At 39.6% G+C, this 9,412-nt stretch overlaps 1 pseudogene across 1 annotated transcript; it reads left to right on the top strand.

Annotated features, from left to right (window-relative positions):
* Nucleotides 1–5,370: 5,370 nt before the first annotated feature.
* On the top strand, nt 5,371–6,583 carry LOC308512150 (nuclear prelamin A recognition factor-like; annotated as a pseudogene). The gene has a single exon. The product of its transcript is annotated as a nuclear prelamin A recognition factor-like (transcript).
* Nucleotides 6,584–9,412: the final 2,829 nt, after the last annotated feature.

The following is a 9,412-nucleotide window of genomic DNA, read 5'->3' as shown; positions in this document are numbered from 1 at the left end:
CTATCCATTGTTATTTCCATTTTTATATTTTGAGGAATAGAAAACCAATAATCCACACAAAGTTTCAGAAATACATGAACTCCCTGATAGAGATTACATCTTCCAAAAGCCTTTTAAGCTGCATGTGGCAATTTGACTAACTTTTGGCTATTATAGTATGAGTAAAAATGATGTGTACAACATTGTCTCCACATTATTTTAAAAATAAAATTGCTTTACCTCAGCTTGCTCTTTTTCTCTTCTTATTGGCTAGGATATTGATTGATGTGCCATAGGGCAACACAATAGTAATGGGAAGGGAATAGCAAAGGAACAAATAGAATAAACTTAGTTTCTTTCAAGGCATTGTAGAACCAAGCTGTGTAAGCACCCTGGAAAGTCCATGTATCACGGGACTGTACAGAGAAATAAAACTTCATCTGGTCTGAGCTACTATATATATGTTTATCTATGTTATAGCAGAGTAATTTTTATCCTAATTAATAAGTAAAGAAAACAAAACTCTACAGTAAAGACATTTAATTATTATATAACATTTGGATGTTTCCAGACTTGGGAAAATGCCTTAGCAATGGTAGCACATGACTGAAGCATCTCCAAGAATCATCTTCTTATTAAATAAATTTCAATGAAAGGAAAAAAGGGTATACATTCACCCTAAATCAACAGTATTCTTTATATTATGGCTCTGTATATTAGTGACTTACCTTCCTACCTCTGAAAAGGATCACTCTCAAAATAGTAGTGCTTTAAGTCATTCATGATTTCCCTAAAGCTTGGAGAATGACAGTCATATTGCTACTTGAACAAAATTGATTTCTATAAACTAAGAATAAGGAAGGCTGGTGGGCTTTTTGGAACATCCTCAACAGTGATATGTATATTTATTTCCTAGTTCAGAATTTATACAGGTTCTTCCTACCAATATATACATATTAAAATTTTTGCTTACCTTTTTCAAGGCATTTATACTCTCTCGAAGTGAGAAGTGCCCACAGACTCATCTAGTTACCAAATCTAGCTTGAATTAAATGATGTTTGATTATCACACTTATTAAGTCCCAATATGGCTCCTCTGCATGAAAAAAATATATATTACTGCCCTAGCTGGTTTGGCTCAGTGGATAGAGCATCAGCCTGTAGACTAAAGGGTTCCGGTTTTGATTCCAGTCAAGGGCTCGTGCCCAGGTTGAGGGCTTGATCCCCAGTGTGTGTGTGTGTGGGGGGGGGGGAGCGTGCAGGAGGCAGCAGATCAATAATTCGTTCTCATCATTAATGTTTCTATCTCTCTCTCCCTGTACCTTACTCTTGGAAATCAATAAAATTATCTATATCTATAAAGAGGTAATATGCTAATCGGTCTTAATGGTGTCCCAGTCATGACCATTCAACAGGTTGTGCATGCACAGGAGCTGGTGGGTGGGGCCGGGGGCCAGGACTTGCCCCACCGGGACATGAGCTGCTGCTGGGGGTGGCCACCCCATCGGAGGCACACACCACAGGGCCCTGAAGGGGGGCATCAAGACAGGGACGGGGCCTTAACAGAGAGCTCTCAGCACTCCTGCGCTGGGGTCTGAAAGCATGGAGAGGAAGGGAGAGCAGATGGGGAGTTTAGGGGTTTAGGCCAGGAGGGGAGAGCAGATAGGCAGTTAGGGGGATCAGACAGGCAGGTAAGTGCTTAGGAGCCATTGGAGCCAGTGGTTCTGGATTTCGTGAGGGATCCCAGATTAGAGAGGGTGCAGGCAAGGCTGAGAGACACCCTCCCCCCGTGCACGAATTTCTTGGCACCAGGCCTCTAGTACTAAATAAAATTATATATATTTATTATATTCATTATACAATTGTGGATAAGAAATAAAGCAACTTCATTCAAGAAGGGGTAGGGAGACGGAATTCACAGCTGCTTTTGGTCCACAATATGTACCATAACTGACTAAAAAGATTTGTATTGATTTTCTGCCTTTAGAGGGATACACTCTTTTTTGATGTGATGGATTAATTATATTAACTGATTTTTTAATATTGAACCAGACTTTTATATCAGAAATAAAACTCACTTGGTTATAGTGTGTATTTATTTTATATAGTATTGGAGTAATTTTGCTAATACAACATTGAGTATTTTTGCATCTGTGCTCATGAGAGATCTTGATCTGCAGTTTTCCCTTCTTGGAATATTTTTATCTGGGTTTGGTATTAGGGCAATGTTTGATGACCTCTGTTTCTATTGTCTGGAAGAGATTATATAGCATTGAATAATTTCTTCCTTGGTAGACTTCACTAGTGAAACCATCCAACATGCTTTCTATTTTAGAAGGTTATCAATTATTAATTTAATTTATTTAATTGATGTATACTTATTCAGATTATATATTTCTCCTTGTGAGAATTTTGATAACTGTATCTCTCAAGGAACTGGTATATTTCATCTAGGTTATCAAATTTGTGTGCATTGTTCAGAATATTCTTTTATTATCCTTGGGATAGGTAGTGATGTTATTTCTTTTCTGATAGTAATTTATAACCCTTTTTCTCTGGGTTAACCTGGTTATAATTTTATCAGCTTCATTGATCTTTTCAAAGAATTAGCATTGTGATTCATTGATTTTCTTTATTGATTTCCTGTTTTCAATTTTAATAATTTCTCCTCTATATTTATTTTTTTTCTTTTCTTCTCTTTGCTTTAGGTTTACATTGCTCTTCTACCACTTTCCTAAGGTGTAAGCTTAAATTATTGGATTTAGACATTTCTTCCTTTCTACAATATGCATTCAATGCTACAAATTTTCCCATAAATACTCTGTTTACTGAATCATATAACTTTTGATGAGTAGTATTTTCAGTTTCATTCATTCAAAATATTTTAAAATTGCTCTTAGGACTTATTTGGCCCACATGTTACTTAGAAGAGTGTTGTTTATTCTCCATTATTTTGGACTTTTTCCATCTATATTTTGGTTATTTTTTAATTATATTCTATTGTAGTCTGAGAGCATTCTTTGTATGATTTCTGGTTTTAAAAATTTTGATAAGGTGTGTTTTATAATTCAGAAGGTGGTCTATTTTGTTGACTATTCCCGTGAGCTTGAGATGAATGTGTATTCTACTGTTTTTTGGATGAAGTGTTTTATAGATGTCAGTTAGATCCAGTTGATTGATGGTGCTGTTCTGTTCAACTGTTACCTCACTGACTTTCTGCCTGCTGATTCTGTCAATTACTGATAGAGGGGGTGCTGAAGCCTATAACAGTGGATAATTGCATTTTTCTTTGCAGTTCTATCAGTTTTGCTTCATGCATTTAAAACATATGTTTCTATTGGTTTTATTTTTTTCACCAATATTTTTTATTCTCTATTGATTAAAGTATTACATATGTCTCCCTTTTCCCCCATTGACCTCTCCCTGGCTGTTCCTAACCCCCACCACATGCCCTCACTCCCCTAGTGTCTGTATCCATTGGTTGTGCTAATATGCATGCACACAAGTCCATTGGTTGATCTCTAACTCCTCCCTCCCCTGCCCTTGTCTCTGTATCTATATTTGTTTATCAGTTTTTGTTGTTCATTATATTGCACAAGTGAGGGAGATCATGTGATATTTATCTTTCTCTGACTGGCTTATTTTGCTTGGCATAGCAAATGCTCTCCACGTCCATCCATGCTGTTGAAAATGGTAAGAGTTCCTTCTTTTTTACAGCAACATAGTAGTGTATTGTGTAGATGAACCACTGTTTTTTAATCCACTCATCTGCTGAGCGGCACTTAGGCTGTTTCCAAATCTTAGTTATTGTAAATTAGCTAAGTAAATTGTGCTGCTATGAACATAGGGGTACATATATCCTTGCTGATTGTTGCTTCTAATTTCTTTGGATACATTTTTAGAAGTGGGATTACTGGGTCAAATGGGAGTTCCATTTTTAATTTTTTGAGGAAACATCATACTGTTCTCCACAGTGGCTGCACTAGTCTGCATTCCAATTAACAGTGCACGAGGGTTCCCTTTTTTTCCGCATCCTTGGCAACACTTGTCCTTTGCTGATTTCTTGATGATAGCCATTCTGACAGGTGTGAGGTGGTACCTCATTGACATTTTGATTTGCATCTCTCTGATGATTAGTGACTTTGAGCATGTTTTCATATGTCTCTTGGCCTTCCATATGTCCACTTCTGAGAAGTTTCTACTTAGGTCCTTTGTCCATTTTTAAATTGAATTGTTTATCTTCCTTTTGTTAAGTTGTATGAGTTCCCTGTAAATGTTGGAGATTAAACCCTTATTGGAGGTAACATTGCCAAAGATGTACTCCCATGCAGTAGGCTTTCTTGTTGTTTTGTAGATGGTTTCTTTTGCTGTACAGAAGCTTTTTATTTTGATGTAATCCTATTTGTTTATTTTCTCCTTAGTTCCCATTGTCCTAGGAGCTGTATTAGTTAAGATACTGCTACAGAATATGTCTGATATTTTCTCTCTCTCTCTCTCTCTCTCTCTCTCTCTCTCTCTCTCTCTCTTTCAACGTCCTTTAGTGTTCTGTGTACAGGCCTTTTACATTGTTAGTTAAGCTTATGCCTAGGTATCTTAATATTTTTGATGTAATGGTAAATGGGATTATTTTTAAATTTCTCTTTTTTTTTTTTTTGGAAAATTCACTATCCTAATATATAAAAATGCAGGGTCCATAATGACCAAACGGATGACTAGTCCATCCCCCAGCCCTCAGGCTCCATTGATCAGGGGTGGCTAATGGGGAAACTGGGATCCCTCAGGCTCCAATGAATCCATGGCAGCAGCAACATTTTGAGCTGGCAGGTGGAAAGCAGACTGCTTGGTCCCTCCCCCTGCCTGCAGGCTCCCATTGATCAAAGAATGGTTAACAGGGAACTGGAGTGAGTGGCCCAGAGACTGGCGAGCAGCTGGAAGGCAGGCCTCTTAGTCCTTCCTCCTGGCCCTCAGACTCCAATCAATCGGTGGTGGAGGCTTGGCAGAACTGGGCACTGGCTTCCTTAGTAGTCCTGTAGGTTCACTCTCCAGAGGACAGGCCAGGCACCAACGGACCAGCTGCCAGTCTCCTGGAACTCAGCCTCGGGTGCTGGCGCCACTTCCCCTCCCTTAGACTAGCTCCCTTAGTAGTACTAAAGGTTCATTCTGAAGAGGATAGGCCAGGCACCAACAGACCAGCGCCTCTGGCATGATCCTGAAAGCACTGCAGGCCTCCTGGGACTCAGTCTCAGGCACTGTGGCCACTTCCCCTCCCTAGATGCTCCACAAGGAAGAAAGGTTACCACCGGCAGAGCCAGGGGTAACCAGCAGTGACTGACTGCTCTCCCTGTGCTTCCTCCAGGTCACTGGAGCCGGCCCCTGTCTGCCCCGCTCCAGATGAAGTGTGATCACTGCACACGGAAGGAATGTAGTAAAAAAACAGAAACCGATGACCAAGAGAATGGAGAGAAGGGAGAATTCATAAGTTGGCTGCTGCCAAGATATTTCTGAGTGACTGCCTGGCATTTGACAGTTGTGTGACCGCAGAGGAAGGAGTCCAAGTTTCTGAACAGAACACCAAGGATTTCTTCTATGTTCTGAACCTTAATAAGAAATATGATACCTCACAGCACAAAGTGCTGGCAGTGTCCATGTGTCCTCAGTCTCTGCCTTATTTTGCTGCTAAATTCAGCCTCAGTGTCACTGATGCATCCCAGAAGGCTCTGTGGCTTTCTCAAAAGCTTTGGGGCTCACTGTCTTTGACATGAAGATAGCTGCGGACTTCAGCATCCTGGGGAGTCAGAAGGAATTTGAGCATCGGTATGGCCAGCACCTTGAGGAAGAGCCCCGGTTACCCATGCTGAACTCCGCCTGCCCTGGCTGGGACCGATATGCAGAGCATGTACTGGGTCACCCCATCACCCCCCACCTCTGCATGACCAAATCTCCCCAGCAGATCATGGGCTCTCTGGTGAAGGATTACTTTACCAGACAGCAAAACCTGTCCGCAGACAAGATTTTCCACGTCAATGTGGCCCCATGTTATGACAAGAAACTGGAGGCCCTTTGAGATGTTCCCACAGCTTCACACAGTTCCCAGGGTGCTGACTGCTTGTTAACCTCAGGTGAAATTGTCCAGATAATGGAGCAAAGTGACCTTGCCTCGGATGACACCACCATGGACACTCTGTTTGGAGACATGAAGGAGAAGGAGGTGAGGCTCCACGAGGATGCCAGCCCCAACGGGTAACAGGCACACATCTTCAGGCACATGGCCCAGGAACTGTTCATTGAGGACGTGGGAGTGCTCACCCATCACACCTTGAGGAACAAAGACTTCCAGGAGGTCACCCTTGAAAGAGATGGAGAGGTTCTGCTACTCTTTGAGGCTGCTTATGGCTTTCGGAGCATCCAGAAGTGGTCCTGAAGATGTAGAGGGGCAAGTTCATGGAGGTCCTGGCTTGTGCTGGGCATGCTTAAGCGGCAGGGGCCAGACCCAGGTGCACAATGGGTGTGCAGAGAGGGCACTGTGCAGCAGATGGAAGGCATCTATGCTGCAATCTTGGTGTGGCCCCCGGAGACCAGCGCCCATGTGCAGGAGCTGTACTAGGAGTAGCTAGGGGTGGAGGGGAGATTCCCCCCCAGGCCCAGGCAGCCCTGCACACTGCCTAATAGGGCCCAGGGCAGCCCGCCAGGACATCAAGTGGTAAAGGTCCAGCAGACATCCAGCCTGCAGGCCGCCTGAAGAGTGGTGTCAGACACATGAAGGAAAGGCTTAGCATCTCTCTCATCGCTTTGGTTTTCAGAATTCCCTGCTCCCCATATGTTGGCTCTCTCCCTCCGAGGGGCGCTGTCGTTGTCACATGGGCGCAACTGGAATATTGTATCTCGAGAGGATCTGAAGCTATCAGATCCAGGGCTTTTCTTTATCAGATGATTTAGGATTACTAATTCAATCTCCTTATAGTTATAGGTCTATTAAAATTTTTCAATTCTTCACAAGTTAGTAATGGTAGGTTTTGTGGTTCTAGGAATTTGTCCATTTCATCCAAGTTATGAAGTAATCTTTTTTTTATTTTGTAGAATTAGTACTAATGTCTTTACATTCATTTATTTTTATTCACATTAAGATTTTATGGTTTTTAAAATATATTTTATTGATTTCAGAGAGGAGGGGAGAGGTAGAGAGACATAGAAACATCAATAATGAGAGAGAATCATTGATCGGCTGTCTCCTGCATGCCCCACACTGGGAATTGAACCTACAAACTGGTCATATGCCCTGACTGGGAATTGAACCGTGACCTCCTGGTTCATAGGTTGATGCTCAACCATGGAGCCACGCTGGCAGAGCAGAGAATTTATGTTTTTATTCCATTTTTTATTAAATTTATTGGGATGACAGTGGTTAATAAGATTACATAGGTTTTAAGTATACATTTCTGTGATTCATGATCTGTATATTTTATTGTATGCCTATCACTCAAAGTTAGATCATCTTCTGTCACCATGTATTTGACTCCCTTTACCCTTTACTACCTCACAACCCCCCTTCCTTCTGGTAACCACCATATTGTTGTCAGTTCCTATGAGGTTTTGTTTATTTTTTCATTTTTTTATTTGTTGCTTTGAGATTTATATGCTACATATGAGTGAAATCATATGGTTCTTAGCTTTTTAAACTGAGTTATTTCACTTAGCATGATATTCTCATGGTCCATCCGTGTTGTCACAAATGGCAGTATTGCATAATTTCTTATGGCTGAATAATATTCCAATATATACATGTACCACATATTCTTTATCCAATCATCTATCAAAGGACACTTCAGCTGTTTCCATGTCTTGGCCTCCATGAATAATGCTGCAGTGAACATAGGGGTGCATATATTTTGTAAATAAATGTTTTCCAATTTTTTGAGTACATATCCAGGAATGGGGTTGCTGAATCATATGGTAACTCTCTTCTTAATTTTTTAGGAACTTCCATACTGTTTTCCATAGTGGCTGTACAAGTTTACATTACCACCAGCAGTGAAGAAGTGTTCTTTTTTCTTTGAAATCTCTCGAACACTTGTTAATACTTTGTTGTTGATAATAGCCATTCTAGTGAGGTGGTATCTCATAGTACTTTTGATTTGCATTTCCCTAATGGCTAGTGAAGTTGAGCATCTTTTCAAATATCTGTTGATCATTTGTATGTCTTCTTAGAAGAGGTGTCCAGGTTCTCTGGCCATTTTTTAATTGGATTGTTGGTTAGTTTGGTGTTGAGTTGTATGTGTTCTTTATATATTTTGGATATTAACCCCCTGTCTGGGGTGTTGTTTGCAAATATTATCTCCCATTTGTTTGTTTGCTTTTTTGTTGTCATTTTCTTTTGTGCAGAAGCTATTTAGTTTGATGTCATTCCATTCATTTACCTTTACCTTCTCTTTGGGGTAAATTCATAAAATCTTCTCTAAGACCAAGATCCATAAGTTTAGTGCCTATGTTTTTGTCTATGCAGTTTATTGTTTTGGTTCTTGAATGTAGGTCTTTGATCCATTTTGAATTAATTTTTGTACATGGGGACAAACTATAATCTAGTTTCATTCATCTGCATGTGGCTTTCCTATTTTCTCTGTACCATTTATGGAAGAGGCTTTTGTTTCTCCATTGCTTGTTTTTGGCCCTTTGTCAAACATTATTTGTCCATGTACATATGGTTTTGATTTTTGGCTCTCATTTCTGTTCCATTGTTCTATATGTCTGTTTTTCTGCCAATACCATGGTGGTTTGACTATTGTTGCCCTGTAATATAAGTTGAAGTGAGGTAATATGATACTTCCAGCTTTGTTCTTTTTCTCAGGATCACTTTGTTAATTTGAAGTCTTTTGTGGTTCCATACACATCTGATGATTTTTCTGTTCCATTTCTTTAAAAAAAATCCTTGGGATTTTAGTGGGAATTGCATTAAATCTGTATATTGTTTGGGTAAGATGGACGTAACTATTTTGATTCTTTTCAACCATAAAATATCTTTCCATTATATTGTGTCTTTTTCCAATCTCTTTTAATAATGCTTTATAGTTTTCAGTATATAAGTTCTTCACATTCTTTGTTAAGTTTTTTCCTCACATTCATTTATGATTTTATTTATTGGAGTCTTCTCTTTTTATTTTTTAATCTATCTAGCTAAAGGTTTGTCAATTTTGTTTATCTTTTTGAGAAACCAACTTTTATGTTCATTAATTTACTATATTTTCAAAATTCTTTATTTCATTGATCTCTGTTCTACTCTTTATTATTTCCTTCCTTCTGCTAGCTTTATATTTTATTTGTTCTTCTTTTTCCAGTTCTTTAAGTTACATAGGTGGGTAGTTGATGAGATATTTTCTGTTTTTATAGCTATAAATTTCCCCCTTGGCATTACTTTCAGTGTGTCCCATAAGTTTTGATA

Source organism: Myotis nattereri (assembly GCF_964212035.1).
Source record: "Myotis nattereri genome assembly, chromosome: X".
Lineage (NCBI taxonomy): Eukaryota > Metazoa > Chordata > Mammalia > Chiroptera > Vespertilionidae > Myotis > Myotis nattereri.
Note: the sequence above shows the minus strand (reverse complement) of the source record. Positions and strands in the feature narration are given on the sequence as shown.